We start from the raw sequence: 20,012 nt of genomic DNA, 5'->3' as shown, positions 1-20,012 counted from the left end.
ATTATTTCAGTTATATAGAAATGACTATAACATTTTTGTACCCCTGAGTTTGTGCCACTATAATTCATTATGAGATATAAACTGTGACATTTAAAGGGAACTCAGTAGCTTTCAAAAGAATTGTTATGCAAAGCATAACTTCACCACAAAACACAACAAAGTTAAACAAAACAAAAAACGTGTACATAGAGATAAGTTATCTTGAGTCTTGGTGATGTGTAGTCTCTATCTGAAAGTCTGAAGAGCTAACGGAACAGAATGTCTTCATAGAAAAGAAATACTAATCCTAAAAAAACAACTTCAGATTGTAAATTTGGTGACTTTGGGCAAATTGGAAGAGACAGTACTTTGAGGAAACAGCAAGACCGTGGGAGGAGAACCCATGGCCATACAGCCAACATTCATGATGGTTTGGAGCTCCCAGGACCAGAGACTGCAGACCCCTGTGGAGTCCATGGGAGCAGAACATTAACCAGTACTCATATTGCTCTCAGATCTGGATGATTCAGCACAAAAAAATTTTTTTTTGCTGTAGACCATAGCCTGAAGGAGAATTTATGGTAATGTGAGGTCATTTTGCCAATCCCAAAAGAGAAAATAGCTTGACATGTGGCAAGAGATTGAGGATCGAAGTGGATGTTCATACAGAAAGCAAACGTGCATCTCCCCCTATCCTTTGGGCTTCTTAGGGAAGTAGGTTTCAGGAGATAAATCCATATAATTTTTTAAGGATTCTGGGGTAAAGAAAGGTGTATACCATGTGAAAACTGAGGAAACAAAACTAAAAAGCAAATAAAGCAAAACAAAGACATTTTAAAAATTCACTCCTGCCTATCACCACCACCATTTCCTTTTGAATCTGAAATAACATGGGAGAACATCTCCAAGTATTCTGCATCCACAGGACCTGGGTGAGAGCAGAAAAGCAGGCATGAAGAGGCCTCTCTATGGGTAAAGGTAGCCACACTGACATGGTGACTGGAGAAAAATTTGTGAAGACAGTTCAATGGCTGGCATGTAAATCCCTGCCCACCTCACTCACCTTCCAAACTCGGAAGAGAGGAGAAAAAATAATGAAGGAGAATGGAAAATACTGAATTGACTGATTGTCTAACCTCTAGAAGAGAGGGAGGGGGAGGGAGGGGAAGACTTAGACAGAGAGAGACAGAGAGAACTGCTTTTACCTTAAGTGGGCACTAATTTTTTAATAGAAGCAGAAATTAGGATGAAATACCTAAGGACATTTATGAAAAACAAAGTTTTACTTTGGCAATTTGTCTTTGCAGACTACGAACTTTGCACCTGTTCTACCAGTGAAGACATCTCAATACAATAATGGTCATCTTATATTGACCACATAACTTATAAAGTTAGTACCATTATATGACAGCAGTACTGACAAGTTGTTCCTCATGTTTTCGGAATGTTTGGACAAGAGAAAATACTCAGCAAGTATGCCTAAAAGAAGGAGGAGAAGAAAAAGAAGTAGTTCTTTGTCAGTATTTAAATATTGGAATAGGGTAACTTGTGAGATGGTGGAATGCCATCCATGTCGGCTTGAGTAAAAGGAAAAGATAAAAATGTATACAATAGACTTACCTGGACTGCAGTTATTAACCTTTTAGGAGAGGGATTAAACTAGATGATTTCTCAAAGTACAATCTAAGGCTGTCATTCTATCATTCTATAGCTCTTTGATGTCAAGATGCAATTCAGAGCTTTTGAAATACATTTAAAAACCCAGTATAACTTGCTGTATCCTGGGCCACAAGCCAACACAAGTCTTATGAAAGAAAGTATCAAGGATGGCATTCACTAAGGATGCAAAAATCACCCAAAGAAATAGATGAAAGAGGGAATGAGATAGTGAAGGATACATTAGGAAGTGAAGTAAATTGTGTAGACATAAGAAGCTCAGGCAGAAACAACCTGAATTAAGATGGCATATATAAAGGAGTAGCGCTTATCTGGTTTTATCCATTTCAGATACCTGAATTTTGAATGTTCATAGACAAATATGTTTCAGATATAGAACAGGAAACTCTCAAACTCTGTCTAGAGGAATTTCTTAAACAGTGTGCTATGAAGAAAAAAGGTTTATTGAGAATATCTGAAATCCTAGAAATAAATTATATGTGTGGTAAAATACATACACATATATGGGGACACCGGTATCATTAATCTTTCAAATAAATATTTATGAGCATCTGCTGTGAACTAGGCACAAGGCCATATTCTGAAAATCAATTAGTAAACAAGGAAAACACAGTGTTTCTGCTCCCAGAACATACAGTCAGTGCTCATCATATGTATCCCCTTCCTTCCCCTCACTCTCTGTACCACAGTGGGGCTGATGCTCGCAGACAGCCTCTCCCTGGCTCCCACGTCACCAGGCTCCAGTCTGGGTCCCACCACAGAGAAGCACTGGTGGGAAGTAGGAGGGAGAGAGAAGCTAGTATATCCTTTGCCCTCGTACTCTACCTCTGTTGCTGTTACTCTACCTCTTCAGTAGTTCCCACTTCTTCCAAGGGCCACGCTGAGCATGGTCCCAGATGAGACCATGGACTCATGAGAGCTTCCTCTGCATGTTTTTGGCTCTCAACTGATCATCCTGGATTTTGAGCCCTCATAGCACCACGTTTTCCTTTTGTTCCTCAAGATTCCAATTGCTACTAATATCTTGTTAGCTTTATTATCCCCTTTTTGTCTTCTCAGCTCTTCTAAACCTCCATAAATTGTGTCATGTAGATTCTTTTCCTGACTTAACCCCAAATGATCCACTGATTAATAGAATAATTAAATAAGATTATAGAAGACCTAGGATGCTAAGGACACATTTACTCAATGGGGACTACCTTATTCTTAGGTCAAGGAAATGTCTCTCAAGGCAACTGACATTAATGCTGGGACCTGAAGATGAGTGGGCATCATGCCGTTAAAAGGAAAGGAAGATTTCTGACCTGGCAACAATAGCACCCTCAGAATTCCCATTTGTGAGTGCATATGTGTTGAGAACACTTAAGATCTACTCTCTGCAAATTTCATATATGCAATAGATTATTAACTGTAGTTACCATACTGTACCTTAGATCTCTAGAACTTATTCCTCTTAAAAGTAAAAGTCTGTACCTTATGACAAACATCTCCCTATCTCCCCCAAAACCCCCAGCCCCTGGAAACCAACATTCTTCTCTCTGTTTCTCTAAGTTCAATTTTCTCAGATTCCACATATAAGTGATATCATGTAATATTTGTCTGTGTTTGGTTTATTACACTTAGCATAATGTCCTCCAAGTTCGTCCACGTTGTCAGAACTGGCAGGTTTTCCTTCTTTTTTTAAGGGTGAATAATATTTAAATTTAGCTATCAGGCTTCAAGAATTGTGGGGATGTAAGACAGGACTGACTGAGTGCTAGATAGAATGCAAGGTAAGCAAGCGAAGGGATTGAACAATGAGAAGTGGGTGAGCAATGGACAGGTAAGGAGCTCTGCATTTCACCTCACTATGGAAGTAAAGAGATGTTAACCCATGTTACTCACCATAAAATCTCTATTATAATCTTTCCTAAAACTCATTTTTCATTTTCTTTCCCCAGATAACTAGATGCTTCACTCTGTCAACTCATTCAGGTGTTAACTCAAATATCACCTACTCCTTCCTTCTTCATCCTGTTGAAATCCCAAACTCCACCCAGAACTACCTATTTCTTTTCCTGGCTTTGTTTTTCTCCTTAATGTTTATCATTAGTAATGAAGAAGATTTTTATTTTACACTATGTGCATTGCCTCTCTGTTCCCAGCATCAGAACAGTGCTAGAAAAATATAGTCAGAATTTACTAAGTATTGCTTTAATTGAATTCAATTAAATTATCCCAACTTGCTGATCCTTTTCCTTCTAACAATGATTTTATGAGCCATTACCACTAAAAATTAGCCTTTGAAATCATAAAAGACCACAGTTCACTTTAAGCAGAATTTACATCAGTTGATTTCCACAGAGACTTTGCTTCCTCCTGAGATGTTCTGCAGTATGCCGACTAACAGCCTGACTTGTTTTCCACAGGAATAGTGTCTGTCTGGCAGCTTTGGCTGCAGCTCTGTCTATTCTGAACTTCCCTTCTTATGTTAAGTGTGAGGGCAAGAGAAAGAGACTTCTCTCATGAGGGATTTGAACTGAAAATGGGCTCCTCTTCTTATAGAGGGCCTTACATTTCCCAATAAATTTTTCCCTGGAAGCAATTCTGTATCATCAGTTTGACATGTTCTCTGCAAAATAGACCCAGAAACAGAGATGTGTGAGCGGTAACTGTATCGGGCCATGTTCTGAGGGGCAGTATTTGTGAGGGAATACATGAGGCAGGGTTGGGAAGGGAAGAGGGAGCAATTGGATGTAGAAGGAACAGAAGCTTCTGACAACCCAACAGGGGACCTGAGATGGGGATGGCCCTTGAGAGAAGTCCTGACTCAAGGCACAGGGGCTGGCCACCTGTAGCCCCACATTAGCCATCATTGGACTCTGGCCACTCCACGGGAGGGATCGTCAAATCTCAGGTGGCTCAACTCTCTTCAAACAAAGGCATTTCTGAGGGAAGTGCTCAGCTCATGCAACACTCCCTGTTTCTAATGGAATGAGTCTCCTGGGGCACACCCAACATCTACCACACACTTCATATGCATTTATGGGAGTAACAAGAAAAGACAAGATAAAAGAAACTAGAGGTACAAGAAAGAACAGGATTCCTTTCTTGGAGGAATATAGAAAAATGAGTATAAAATGGAGCAGATGAATCTAGGAGTTATAATAATTTTAAGATATAATAATATCTTATTACTAATTGGTTGATATTTGTGTCTATTGTGTCTATTTTTTCTGTTGGAATAAGCAATTATTAGTATAGTATGTAATAAATAATTAATAATTTTTTTACAATCATTAATGAATACTTCTCTTGCAATTATCACTGTCTTATTTTAATGGTCATACACATTCATAAAGAAAACTTTAAATATATTTGAAAAGCATGTGAAGGGAAATAAGAACACATAACCCCACTACCCAGATGATGCTTGTTACCATTCAGTTATAATTCTTTCAGAATGCTAACTAGCAGTCTTTCTCTCATTTTCTACATGCACTCTTCATGTACATGTACACACACATACTACATTTACCCATGCTATTTTTACCATAAGGTACATATTGTTTTATACCAACTGCATTTTATTTAATATATCATGAACATTTTAATAACTTCAGGTATTCTTATACTGTTCTACTGGTTACACATTATTCTTTTACACAGATGCATCTTAATTTCTATATTTCACAAAGTTACCATAATTCATTTAACTGATGAGCTACTGCTTTTGATGTAGACAGATAACACTTTAAACTCTTTTATTTTTTCCTTAAGCCTTGGGCAGGTTTTTCTGAAACCCACTTACTGCAGAATATGTGACAACATATTTTACACGACACCTTTATAATTCTTCAATATGTTCCTCAGCATGTAAGGAGGCTTTGAGGCAGAATGTATCTTTGAAGGTAATTAACACACTAAAATGTTGAAACACTAAAATATATGATTATTTGTATTGTTTAAATTTTGTTGAATCCAATTTTTCATTATTAAAGAAACTCAACAATTGCTATCAAGTTCCCTAAGAGAGAATATGAACTGCTTTAATCTTCATTCATATAAGTGAGGCTTATTAGATATACAGTTACTTTTGCTTTATTTAAATACTTCCTTTAATAAAAAATGCACAATTTCATTTAAATATTTAATTCTGGTAGCTTGTCTGCACCATGTATTGCTATTGAAGGTACATTAGCAGTAGGTAATTAAAGAAATTGGTGATGCACTAGATAGAAATTTTTAACATTCTTTTACAGTAAACTCATTTTGTATAGTAATAAGCTTTGTCATTGCAAATGAAATACACCACCTGGCACAATTAGTGTTATGCCTCTTATTTTTTTAGTACATCTCAGAACTGTAGTACAGTGTTATAATTTGCATTGTTGTAGCTCAAACAAAATGCTAGAACTTGATTCAAAATATCTCTTCCATACCAGGGTCTGAGGTCATTTAATATATCACTTACCAGTTAGGTGCCATGAAATTTTCACAGACAGCACAGTGTTGGTAAAATTATGGCAAAAGTTTATAAATAAGTAGCTAAATCTTTTAGGAAAGAGTACCTGACTCATGTAATCTAGTGAAAATGAGAATGTCATATTAAAATATAACGTAATACAACTAATCATGTAAGTGTATTAAACTATCTAAAAGTAAAATTGTAATAATAATATGCAGCCAGAGCATACAGATTACCTTTCCAACATGCTGTGGGAAAATGGGAAGAAACCTAAAAGGAATGGTCTATTTAGCAGACTGGACCTTATTAACTTGAGAACAGTTCTTAGTAGGATGAATATAGCAGTGTGACCATTAAATTTAAGACAATGATGATGCCAATAAGACAACTATCAAAAATACATATAGTAGATCTCTCAATTATGAGGCAGGTTACTAAGAGTATTTCATTCTCTATCTTCCAGGTTCCATTTAAAAATCACTATGGAACATATATATAAATGAGAATAAAAATCACAAGCCCTGACATCTAAAGATAGAAATAGGAAACAAAAGATCGATAGATAGAGAGATAGAGATAGAGATAGAGATGTATGCTAAATTAGAAACCCAACTCTTGTATAGTGCCTTCAAAGTATGCAGATGGACCCCTCTCCGGAAAAGACTGGGAGGTGGGTGATTTTATCTGTTCCCTCTACACTGAGCCCTGGGTAGAGCAGGGAAAGCACTGAAATGGGAGTGCCTTTGCCTTCATTAACAACTGCTCCCTTGTTTGCTATAGCCTTGTAGGTTTCATGGACACAAAGCTCAGTGAAGGTGGGAGTTGGGAGTTCCTTCCCAGTTGTATGGGGCTGTGCTGGAAGACCTCAGTCTTTCCTACCCATTTTGAAGTTATTTTTTCATTCATCCATGGGAAGAGGGAGTTTGAGAGCTTCCTATGTTGCCATCTTGATCAAAACCTGAAAATTGTTTTGATTGGATGAGAGGCATTGTAAATTTTAAATTGTTGGTTGCTGAATTTTGTTGTCTGACTTTTAATAATGTTGGACTTTGTTCTGACAGGCTGTTGAGTTGCATGGAAATCATGAAAATTCTTTTTTTTAAATTTTGTTAAAGTATAGTTGACTTACAATATTGTGTTTAATGTCTGCTGTACAGCAAAGTGACTCAGTTATACATAGATATATTCTTTTTTCATATTCTTTTGCATTATGGTTTATCATAGGATATTGAATATAATTCCCTGTGCTATGTAGTAGGACTTGTTTACCCATTCTATATATAATAGTTTGCATCTGTTAATCCCAAACTCCCAATCTATCCTTCCCCCAACCCCCCTCCCCCATGGCAACCACAAGTCTGTTCTCTATGTCTGTGAGTCTGTTTCTGTTTCATAGATAAGTTCATTTGTGTCATATTTTAGATTCCATATATAAGTGATAGCATCTGGTATTTGTGTTTCTCTTTCTGACTTACTTCGCATAATGTGATAATCTCTATGTCCGTCCATGTTGCTACAAATGGCATTATTTCATTCTTCTTAATGGCTGAGTAATATTCCAAAGTGTGTGTGTGTGTGTGTGTGTGTGTGTGTGTGTATGACAAATTCTTTATCCATTCATCTGTCGATGGACATTTAGGTTGTTTCCATGTCTTGGCTATTGTAAATAGTGCTGCTATCAACATAGGGATGCATGTATCTTTTCGAATTATAGTTTTGTCTGGGTATATGCCCAGGAGTGTGATTGCTGGATCATATGGCAACTCTATTTTTAGTTTTTTGAGGAGCCTCCACACTGTTTTCCATAGTGGCTGTACCAATTTACATTCCCACTAACAGTGTAAAAGGGTTCCCTTTTCTCCACACGCTCTCCAGCACTTATTATTTGTAGACTTTTTAATGATGGCCATTCTGACTGGAGTGAGGTGGTACCTCATTGTAGTTTTGATTTGCATTTCTCTAGTAATTAGCAAAGATGAGCATCTTTTGCATGAAAGTTCTTTTGATCAGGGTAATTCTAGAGGAGGAATCAGCAAACTTTCTGTAAAGGATGAGACAGCATCTATTTTAAGCTTTGCAAGGCCTACGTTCTCTACCTCAGCTAAACAAATCTGTTGTTGTAACACAAAACCCTCCATAGATAAAATATAAATGAATGAGAATATCTGTGTTCCAATAAAACTTTATTTAATAAACCAGGCAGTGGGTCAGATTTGGTTCTTTGTTTGCTGAACCTTGGTCTAGAATAATCTATTCTGTAGGAGTAGTGCCCAATTACTAAAGCATGGCCTTTCTTGTATCTCTTCTAAATGGCTCATGTATTTAATAAAGTTTCTTCACTTTGGTTTCTGGGTTTTGGAAGGATCCATGGACCTCTTTAAGGTATAGCAATTGGTTGGCTTATGAGTACCTGGCAATTATTCTTTCTTCTGGATTTTTCCTTTGTCTGCTCTCATGGAATTTTACTGTACACCTGCAGATTGGTATTCAGCCTAAGACTCCAAGAGATCCTTCTGTAGATCTCCAGAGCTCTTTCTCTATGTAATTCCCTCTTTCTTCCTTTTCCGTTTGCTGTTGCTGTTTTTGAGATTTCAAATATTCAATAAACTGCTTTTATTGTCACTTTCTTGAGAGAGATAGCTGTTGTGCAGTCATAAACCTGCCCTGGCAATGCAATTAGCGATGTAATATCTCCATTAAGCAAGCTCTGCTCTCCAAGCAGACAGTATTTAAGGGCCTAGATGTAACCATAGAGAGAAGCTAACAATGTAATCACAATTAAATTTCTGAAATATACTTTTACCTAAATTCGAATATCCAAGTTTCATATGATAGCTCTATTAGTCAAGGTTTTCCAGAAAAACAAAACCAATAAGATATATATGTTCAGAGAGAGAGAGAGAGAGAGAGAGGTTGATTCACTATAAGGAATTGGCTCACACAGTTATGGAGGCTGGTGAGTCCAAAATCTGCAGTGTGGACCAGCAGGCTCAAGGCATGGGTGAGCCAATGGTGCAGATGAAGTCCAAAGGTAGTCTGTTAATACTCCCCCCCTGCTCAGGGAGGCTGATCTTTTTACTCTATTCAGGTCTTCAACTAATTTGATGAGGCCCACCCAGGTTATAGAGGGCCATCTGATTTACCCAAAGTTTACTAATTTAAATGTTAATTTCATCCACAACACCTTCCAAGTTGACATATAAAAGTAGCCATCACAGTAACATTTATATTAATCCCTTAGGCCTATTAAAATACTAACAAGATAGACAACTTACAATGAAAATGTTTGATAAGCTAACAAAGACATGCTCATTTTATAGGATGAAATGGAGAAGAGGTGTTGTGAGAAGGTGAAGTTGTGGATTAAAGAAAATGCATTAGAATGGGAAATACTCAAGAGGTTGCAATAAAGGAAAATGTGGTATATTTGTTGTATTCTATTATTGAATATCTATCAAGTACCTAATGTCCCAAAGCCTTACATGCCAGTGGCATAGAAGGAGAGCTGTGAAGACTTGTGAGAACTAATGACAACAGATACTTCAAAGAGTCATATGTGAAAACCCTACAATTAATTTATGTGACAATTAATTAGCAGTTTTAATCACACAAGGGCTAAGAGATTTTTTAACCTTAGCCTTTGGTGTAAACATTCCTAAAGAGAAAGCAATATTATACACAGCAATAGTTAAATAATTAAACTTTGTTGGAAGAGTTCCTTTTCTGCCTCCCAATCCATAGCAATTGGATTGATTTTTTTTTTTTTTTTTTTTTTTTTGGCTTTTTTGAACCTCTCTTATCAATCCTAAGGCAAGAGCCAAAAAATGAATGTGTTCCTGACTGATTTGTGAGGAATTTTCCCTGGCTACCTTACTTTCTTTCTTCTTCTCCCAGGATACTTAGAATGTGTAAAATTCCTATGCTCCCTTGATTCTTATCCTCCACCCTCAAAGATAAGTGCTCTATCCAGTGATTAGGAATATTTTAGTTCAACTCTGCAGTCACACTGGGTGAAATGGGGAATAAAGAACAGAATCTTGTGCCTTTTGTGTCAAACACAGCACTCTCCCAAGTACTCAAGGGTAATTGAGCCACCTCCATTATCACCTCCATTATCACAAGCCACCTCCATTATCACAAGCCACCTCCATTATCACCTCCATTATAACAGAATAACACTCTCTCTTTAATCTATGAAAATATCATAAAATGGCTCCTAATTCATTTGTCATTTTATTTCTTCATTTCTCAGAATAACCTGTAAACTATTCTTATAGCTCTCATACAACATTTTATTTTGATGTTTGTAAACAATACAAAGACATATGTAAACATTAGAGTGAGTAGATGATGCTAGAATAATATCAATTAGATCTGTTTTCATTAATCATCCATTCAAATGTGCACTTTCAGGCTTTATAGATGAATCTATCTCACACAATATGAAAACATTTAGGTAAGTGTAGCTGAACATTATGTGCAACCATGTGATAATTCATGAACATTTATATGAATCTTTCATTGCCCATCCAAATAAATGCCACATTGAGCATTCAATACATTTGAATGTGCAATCTCGCACAAAAAATCCTCTTTCTTCAAGCCATAATGTTACATATTACTTTACCATGGGGCTTTTAATATATTAGAGTGTGATTCTGCACATATCATCTTTGGGATATTGTGCTATGAGCCATGGGATGCTCCTATACACCACTGCCTGGATCAGCGGACCTGAGCTTTATTATCCCACTGCAAAGAGAAAGTAGAGCAGAGGTGCTTGTCACTTACATGACTGTCTCTTATTTTGATTGTTTCACTTAGACAGTAAGTCTCAGTGTCATTAAGGGTGATCTGAAAGTTAAATATTGTAAAGCATTTCTAAAATTAACAATGGGCTGCTTCACACAGAAAGATGAACAAAATCCACTTAAAACTGTAGGTGGTATTTGTTTTTTTCTTCACTTCTTTTTATTTTCCTTTAAGCCTCCAAGAATTAATTAAATAGCCTACAGAGATACTGGGCTTGCTGAACTTAGCCTTTGTAAGAAGTGTCAGACATAATCTGCCTTCTTACTATAAAATCCAGGGTTTCTTGAAAGGAATATATTGTCATTCTCAGAGAAATATTAAGTAACAAAACTCCGACATGTGTCACTTAAAATAGCTGTCACGTGAATCAACATTAATGACAGTACAGAATAAACCTAATGAAACCTGAATCAATACTCCCAGAAACGACAGTAAAAATAGGAAAGAATAAAGGTCCTAAAATTCTTAGGAATGAAAAATCAAGAAAGAGTGACCAACAAACACAATGTCATTCTCAATCACTTTCTATAGTAGATAATACGATGGGCCCCCCAGACTCCCCCTGCAAAACTGAGACACTCATTCCTCCACCTTTTGGGAATGCCAACAGCTGTGTCCCTCTCCAGAAACTTCCTTTAGCTCAAGTGAGCATCTAAACTCAAGTCAGGTCCCATCCCAAAGTGGTCTCAAGCCAAGGCCACGCTAAAGGACCAACCCAACTCCAGTGCTTCCCGTGAAACTATATGAGTTCATCCTTTGTAACTCACTAAAGTTCAGCTTCCCTCTTTGCCTAGTTCTAGTGCCTTTATATCTAAATATTGGTATTGAGGGTGCTGCCCCAAACACTTTCGACCTGCAAATCTCAGAGTCTGTTTTCCAAAGTTCTGACTTAAGACAATTAGTGTCAGCAGTGGTCTAAGTAAATAGTTCTTAATATGAGATACTGAAGCCAGATGCCCTGCCAGCAAGCTGGCAAGGAGGACTCCATCACTGGTAGTAGGTGCAGCCCTACAGTTATAGCAGTGCATTTGTTAAAACTCTCACCTGTGGTGAATTGGTTTGGTATGCTGGTGCAAATGAATGCACTCACAGGTGCAGTATCTCAGGCTTTTGCATGGCTGAGGGAAGTATTAGAAGGAAATCACATCAGGTGTCTCTTACTGAATGACTTTGATGCATCAGAGAAGGCCAATAAAAGGCTGTGGGTGATTAATCACCAATTGATGGTGAAGTGTGAAATTAAGAGGGCCTCCTTTGCAGCTTGCAAAGGAACTCTTATCTCCTGCAGCTGGAGACAGGAAAAAAACTGAGTATTCGGCCCAGGAATTAATTACAATAATAGCCTAGAGCCTTCCAGAGAAGGTTGAATTGTCAGTCTTTCCAGCCAAGACTGTGCCAGTGATGGATTCCTGTTTGGAAAGAATGAGATCCTGAGGCTTGAGTTGGGGACATTTGGGTTGACGAACTCATTATATTAACTCCAGATCCCTTGAATCCTTTGGACTTGAAGAAGAGGCCTCCTCCTTCCTAATAAGGGCCTGCATGCCTCCATTGCTTGAAAATGATTGAGTGATCACTGCTGCACAAGACAACATGAACACCCCTCAGCACCTGGCTGTAGCTCCCCTTTTAGATTCCAAGCTGGGGAAGTGCTGGGCGGGCTAAAGGAGATAAGGAACTGTGATCCCTGTGGGCACCTCCCAATAGACTTCCAGTGGGTCTGCAGGAGCTAGTCAGTATACACTGGATGGAGTTGGGACAATCTAATTGAGACTGCATCCTGATGATCCTGTATCAAAAACGGTAGAACATGAGATGGGATAAGGATTCCTTAGTTTATTGATAAGGGAGAACTATCTTGTGACAAAGGGTTTGGCAGCTTGACAAGACCTCAGAAAATAGTGCTGATACACTATTAAGATGGTTCTTGGAAACTTGGAGAAAGTGATAGCCCATAATAAGTACAGTAGAAAAGCCAAAACTGCCATGGCAGACATGGAAAAAAGGAATTTTAAAAATTCACAACAGTTGCCAAACTATTGGGTATATTATTTAAGGCCAGAAAACCCACCAGTTAACCATGTTCTGAGGGAGAGCTTGGAATACACCTCAATTACAAAAGCAATAGTAATACACTGGTGAAAGAAACACCATCATCCTTGAGAAGCTCAAGGGCAGCTGTGGTCTGTTGGTAGGGCTCGTGGAAATAAGTGCTGTTACAGAACTGTGTTTGCTGAAAGTAAGAATGATGATGGAATCTTGAAAACATAGAGGTCAGAGGTAGCATCTAACCATCAGAAGCAAAGCAGGCTGCCATAACGAGTAGCAAAACTGGTGTGGCTGCCACAGGCACTGCCTGTCTGAGAGTTACCTTTCAGACAATGTGAAATAATGCAAATAGTACTGGTATTAGCCCCCCAAAAAACATGTGATAAGACCAAGATTTGGAACCCAGCAAGCAAAGAAAATGCAATCCGGAATGGAAGGTGGGACATTGGTGTAAGGTGTGGCCCAACCCCTAATAATCACACCAGTGGTGATCTGCAAAAATGGCCTTGCAGAAGAGAATACGTTTGCAGGTGTGATGATACACCTATTGGGGGCAGGGAGGAATAAATGTGGAATTCATGTGACCCACTTGGACACTTCTATTGCTCCTTTCCTCTAACGTAATTGGGAAGAGACACATGCAGCAACCCTGTTCTAGGAAGATCATGATCACCAAGGGGTTGGAGCCCTCATGAATGGAGGTTTGAGTCAAACCACTAGTTAAGCCATCAAGACCTTCAAAGGTGCCTGCTGAGGGTGAGAGGAGGGAGACCATGAGTACAGGATATGGCCCTGTGACCAACAGTGGTGACGGACTATATTTGTTCTACCAACCACTGTCTTCTAAGGGTCTCCTCAGAAAGAGAGGCCCATGATAATTATAGGAGGACTGCTTCTTGAACATGTATGGAGAAGTAAATCTTGGGCCGGGGTGGGGGTGGGGGGCTAGGTGGGGATGGGTAGAGGTGAGTGGCCATGAAAATGTCCCTTCACATCTAAAAAAGAGTGGATACACAACACTGTAAAGCAACTATACTCCAATAAAAAAATTAAATGAGATAAAAATTAAAAAAGAGTGGATATACGTATATGTATAACTGATTCACTTTGCTGTACACCTGAAACTAACACAACATTGTAAATCAGCTATACTCCAAAAAAAAAAAAGAAAAAGAAAATGTCCCTCTCATATATCCTGCTACAGAAAGCATAAATGGTAGAAGACCCCAGGTGCTACACTCTGAATTCACTGCCACATTCCTGCCAGGACCCCGCTTCCTATGGGCTGCTCCCAGCTAATGAGTGATTATGGCAGAAATACTAATGTCTTCCAGTGGGCAACTTCGTCTTAAGGATTCTTCATATCCTTGACTGAAACTCTCATAGAGTTTTTCTAAAGGCTGACATTTATTTTCCTACACAGCCCGCCTTCCTTCCCTCTTCCTTCACAGAGATAAGACTTGCATAACAGTCTGATGGATCCCCCTGCCTCCTCTGGCTGCCTCCTGGAATTCCGCATAGTCCCTTCCTCCAGTACATCTTTTGCATGTCTAATCCTGTCCTGGCGTCTGCTTCTCAGAGGAAATGAACTAACACATATGTGATCCCTAAGAGAAGGGAAATGCTTAAGGTGAGCCTCATGTTCACACTACTTTCTGAATGCATGCCACTTTCTGAATTAAAATGCAGGAATTTAGAAGCCAAACAGAATACAGTTTGCTGTAACACAACACTGAAAACTCTCAAAACCAAGTCAGGAAAGAGTATGTACTGCGTAAGTCCATCCCTATGGAGCTCAAGAACAAGGTAAACTAATGTATGGTGAGATAAATCATAAAGAATCATTGCATTTGGTAGATGGAGATTGACTGGAGAGAGGAACAAAGTGCATTTCCAGGATGATGGAAATGTTCTATGCTCTGATCAGAGTGTTGGTTATTGCTTATAGACTTTACCAAACTCATCAAATTTTACCCTTTATAATAGTACATTTCACCGAATGTCAGTTATTATGATATATTGATAATGAAATAAAAATGATGCTTGCTAAAGTCCACAGTGGACCATGAGAGAGAATAGCTAACTCATTTTTATGCCTCTATGAACACCTCAATTCTCATAGCTAATTGCTTCTTTGTTTAATTAAGTCTTTCTGCCTTGATCAGATAATTATTTAGGTTCGTTGGTTTGATATTCAAGAGTTTTGAAGCCTATCTTCAAAAGATATAAACATATTAATTTATGTTAATATGTTTATATTACTCTATAAATATTATTAATTTACTAAGGCAATATAGTCAAGGGAAAATTTTCTCCAAGTTTAAAATTCAGGAATATGTGTATATCATGTTGGTTCTCTGGAATTACAGGATAGCTACATAGCTGTGAATACATAAATGTAGCCTGACTATATGGGATAAGAATGCTAAATAATAAATGTGCCAATCAGAAAGGGTCAAGATTAAACCAGAAATACTACAGAAAAGAAAATTGAAGATAAAAGTTTTGGCAGTCCAAGCATAGTCCTATGGAAAGAGGGCTTTGGCCATCAACCTTCAAACACATTTAGCCCACTGGCAAAACCAGCCCTATGCTGAGATGAATAAAACAAGCTGTTAGCTTCTAGGCTTTAATAAGGTGGGTCTGTTCTTTGACACACAGAGCATTTGTGTAGTGATGACAAAATTCATATATCAGGGTCAGTAAATTTGGTGGCTAGGTGTTGGATCATGAAAAATTTACCATGGAAGAGTTGCCACTTTGTGAGGGTTTTAGGATATGGACTAGCTAACCTTTCTTTTCTAACAGTATTATTCCCATTGCTTCACCTGCTTTTATTTTCTGTGAATTTTTACAGAAAAAAATATTGTTGACATTTATTCTGTCTTTAAATCTCCTATCCCTTTGGACCCTGCAGACTTTGTCAGCTTGGATTTCTATCCATGACAGACACAAGTCTATCTGCCCAATGTGGATGTATCTCCTGAGTATTTGTCTCTTAATGATTTATTATTATATCTTTTTATCTTGTGTGAGGTATTAGATCTCCCAGTGGTAGATCTTATTTTTCTGCTAAATTTTCACTCTCTTCCTAGTAAGGGATTTACCCTGCCTTATTATGGACACATGACATTTAGGGCCCTACAGTACTGACTTATTGATTTGGGTCTTGGCTACAGTACAAGCTGTAGCTAAAGGAACGTGAGAGAACATAACATACAGAAATATCTGAGAAGGAACTTTAGGAGGCATCAGGAATTCCTGCCAGCTGTCTTTCTGAATGTCCCAGCTCCCTGAGGCTGGAATCTGGAATGAGAAGACATGTGGAGCAGAACCACAGAACCTGACCCAGGCCACTGACATCTATCATGAGCAAGAAATAAATATGTGTTGTTGTAAGTCACTGTGATTTGGGGGAGTCATTTGTTATTAATAAAGCTAACTAACAAAATCCATATGCTGGATTAGGATTATCAAAATGATATACTGTAACAGCAAATTTGAATCCTTTTTAGATGATGTATCACATAAGAGTGAAGAATATACTGTTTAAGCAAAAATATTAAAATTAATACAAATAAGAAAAAAACCTTAAGTATGACAGCGTCTACCATCCAGAGTTACTAAAAAAAATGCTTTCTTTGTCTTTCGGTTATAATAATTTAAGATTAAGTAACTTGTCTTCTCATCACTTAATGATCACTTCAGAGCATTTGAGAAGGGGTCTCTCTTTCTCCAACAAGTCCTCACAAGTGAAGGCTGTTCTTCTTTGACATGTTATATAAATCATGGCCAGTAATAGGAAAGATATCCTTTTTGGTTCCCCATTACATATACAAAACATCTCTCCATCTCCTTTGACACTTATGCCATCAATGGTATCCTCTTCTACCAGCCCTCATGCTGTCATCTACAGACCACCTACTCACTCCCAGTAATTAAAGGCCTGCTCAACTCATGCAATTTATACTTACTCCTGTTGTCATTCTTGGTGATTTTCAAATAATCATGTAAATTATCCATCCAAAACCCTAGTCTTTCTCTGCATTTTTTCTCATGTCTAGCAAAATTTGGTTTCACTTCAATCTAGTCTCCCATTCCCATAGAAATTCTGTATCTTGCACTGCCATTAACTTATTTTCCCCTGAAATCCAAGTTGCAAGTATCTCACTCTTTGAGTACTACCTCTCACCTTTTCAGCTAACTTTCTCCTATAGCCCCTTAAAATTATTTCATTGTATTGAAATTCCATCCCATTGGGTTGTAGACTTTATGCATCTGTGCCCTTCTGTTTTGACACCCTTTTTCCCATCTTAGATTTGGTAGCCCTTTCAACTCTTGTTAAACGCTGTCAACTCTCTCCCTCTGCCATCTTGTCTGGCAAAACCTCAACCCTGGTTGAACTCAAGTATATACATTCTGTGTCTGAAACCTGTATAACTCAACTCTACTGGAAATAGTCATATAACCATACTGACAGGTCTCTGCTTAAATTCATGAGATCAGGCCTCAAATAGACAAGTAGCATTGCCTAAAAATAATACTACATGTCCTAAATAAGTTTTTTTTCACAGACTTTGGTATAAATATTTCAGAAATTTGTTTTCCTCAAATACCTTCTTATATGGTGTCTTCTATTTCCCTTAATTTATTATGCACGATATAATGACTGCCATTGTATTCTTTATTTTCTAACATTTCTGCCTAGCCATTTTCTACTTCCTGGCCTTTTGACTTGCTATTCTCTTAGCCTATAATGCTCTTAAACCCAGTTCTGTGTATTGCTATATTCCTCTTATTCTGCAAGTCTCATTTCAAATGTCATCTCCTCAGAGAGCCCTTGCCTGACCATCTTGTTCAAAGAACTCCTTTATTACCCTCTGTTACATTGCCCTGTTGACTCCTTCACACACTAATCACAGTATGTAATTATTCAATAAATATTTTGACTAGATTTCCAAAGATTCTACTCATCTCTTTAACCCCTTTACTGTAAGTTATGAGTAACTATCATGGGATTAGGTGGGTAGTTGAATACCAGTTGGAGTGGTAGTTTGACATGTCTTTTTGTGCTTGTTCTACCAGTTGTCATCAGAGAACTATATAAGGCTAGTTTTAATGCTTTCTATACATGACTTCATCTTCAAAGGGATCTCAGCATCCATGGACAAGAACCATCAACTGCCCAAACATCTCTGCTCACCTCAACAGAGCTATGACAGATGTCTCTAATACCAAGGACACACATTCAAAATCTTCATAGGTTCTAGGTGAGTCTCCACAGGACGTCCATACATCATAAATCTTATAGTCATAATCCACTCACTTCTGAGAATTTTCTGTAAATTTACTCCTCTGTCAAAAAGATGCTAAGTCGGGCTTCCCTGGTGGCGCAGTGGTTGAGAGTCTGCCTGCCAATGCAGGGGACACGGGTTCGAGCCGTGGTCTGGGAGGATCCCACATGCCGCGGAGCAACTGGGCCTGTGAGCCACAACTACTGAGCCTGCGCGTCTGGAGCCTGTGCTCCGCAACGGGAGAGGCCGCGATAGTGAGAGGCCCGCGCACCACGATGAAGAGTGGCCCCCGCTCGCCACAACTAGAGAGAGCCCTCGCACAGAAAAGAAGACCCAACACAGCCATAAATAAATTTAAAAAAAAAAAAAGATGCTAAGTGGATAAATCCAATCTACTTCCTTCTTCCTATCTCCATCTAAGACATGTGGTCAAAAGGTAAATAGTTTTACATTTAGGTCACACAAGAGGGGTAAAATCCCCAGATATTTTTGGTCTTCCCAGTAGAATTCTAAAACACATTTCTTTATTTTTCTAATGATAGGATCACAATTGTAACTAACATAAGCTATCACAGTTTGCGTAAGCTGCCTATTTGTGAACATGTGGTTAGCCACAATGCCTCCGGTATCCATAGCTATTTACATAAAGTTTTCTGGTGGAATGTAGGGAAATACTATAGTGATAATGCAGAAGACAGATCAATTATTTATATTGTGAGACACAGGTCATACGTGAATTAGACTCATTATTTTTCCTTTATTCCCACAGGTTCCCTCCAGTGAGTATCTATTGATTCATTCTCCCAGAGCAACTTTCTCCTGCTGACAGGTTAGGCACTTCTAGACTTGGCATTCAAAATTTTAGTTAATAGGGGCTTTATTTAGTTACTTTACAAAAAAAGCTGAATATCTAAATTTCAATACATTAGACAGGTAAATCACGAAGTGTATATCTTCTAGTAGAATTACTTACTCGAAGAGCTGCAAACTCAAATACCTGCAGGGGCCAAGAAGCTAAAGTATAAATGAATTTTAAAATTCTGGAATAAACACAAATTACAGAGAGACGAAACAGCTGCTACTTAACTCCACCTAATTGTTACCATCAGAGTAGGTGAATCTGGTATTAACAAGTCTTCTGATATTTTTGAAAATAAATTTGAAGTATTGACAACTAATTGTGTGTGTATGTGTGTGTGTGCGTGTGTATGCATGTGTGTGTATTTTATTTCAATCCATTTTGAAGGAAAACAAAATTGTCTTCTGCAGGCTATGTCGATCACCAGTTTGCCAGTTAGTGATGACCTCAATATTATTTTTCTTTAAAATCTTCAAATGACAAACATTAAAAATCATTTAAAATGCTTCACAAAACTCAATTTACATAGAACTGTTCCATGTTATAACAGTATATGTATATCAAAGCAATATTTTCCAGAGATACTCACTGTAACTATTGTAACTATAAAAAGTTACATAGATATAGATATCTAGAAAGAGATAGATTTACAGAAATAATTTTTTAGCCATGAACAAGTTTTACTACTATTTCTCTTTTGCTTTTATTATGATGAATTGAAAATAATATAAAAGGAATGTGAGTTCCATTAAAGAAGACATTAAGTGGGTGATTAGATTGGGCAATTTAAGAAAATAAAGATGAGAGAGGAGAACAGAAATTGGTTAAATCAGATACAAGAGAGACTTTTATTTTTTATTTTTATTAATTGTTTTTTAAAATTTATTTTTGGCTG

This window comes from Eubalaena glacialis, chromosome 4 (assembly GCF_028564815.1).
Source record: "Eubalaena glacialis isolate mEubGla1 chromosome 4, mEubGla1.1.hap2.+ XY, whole genome shotgun sequence".
NCBI lineage: Eukaryota > Metazoa > Chordata > Mammalia > Artiodactyla > Balaenidae > Eubalaena > Eubalaena glacialis.
Note: the sequence above shows the minus strand (reverse complement) of the source record.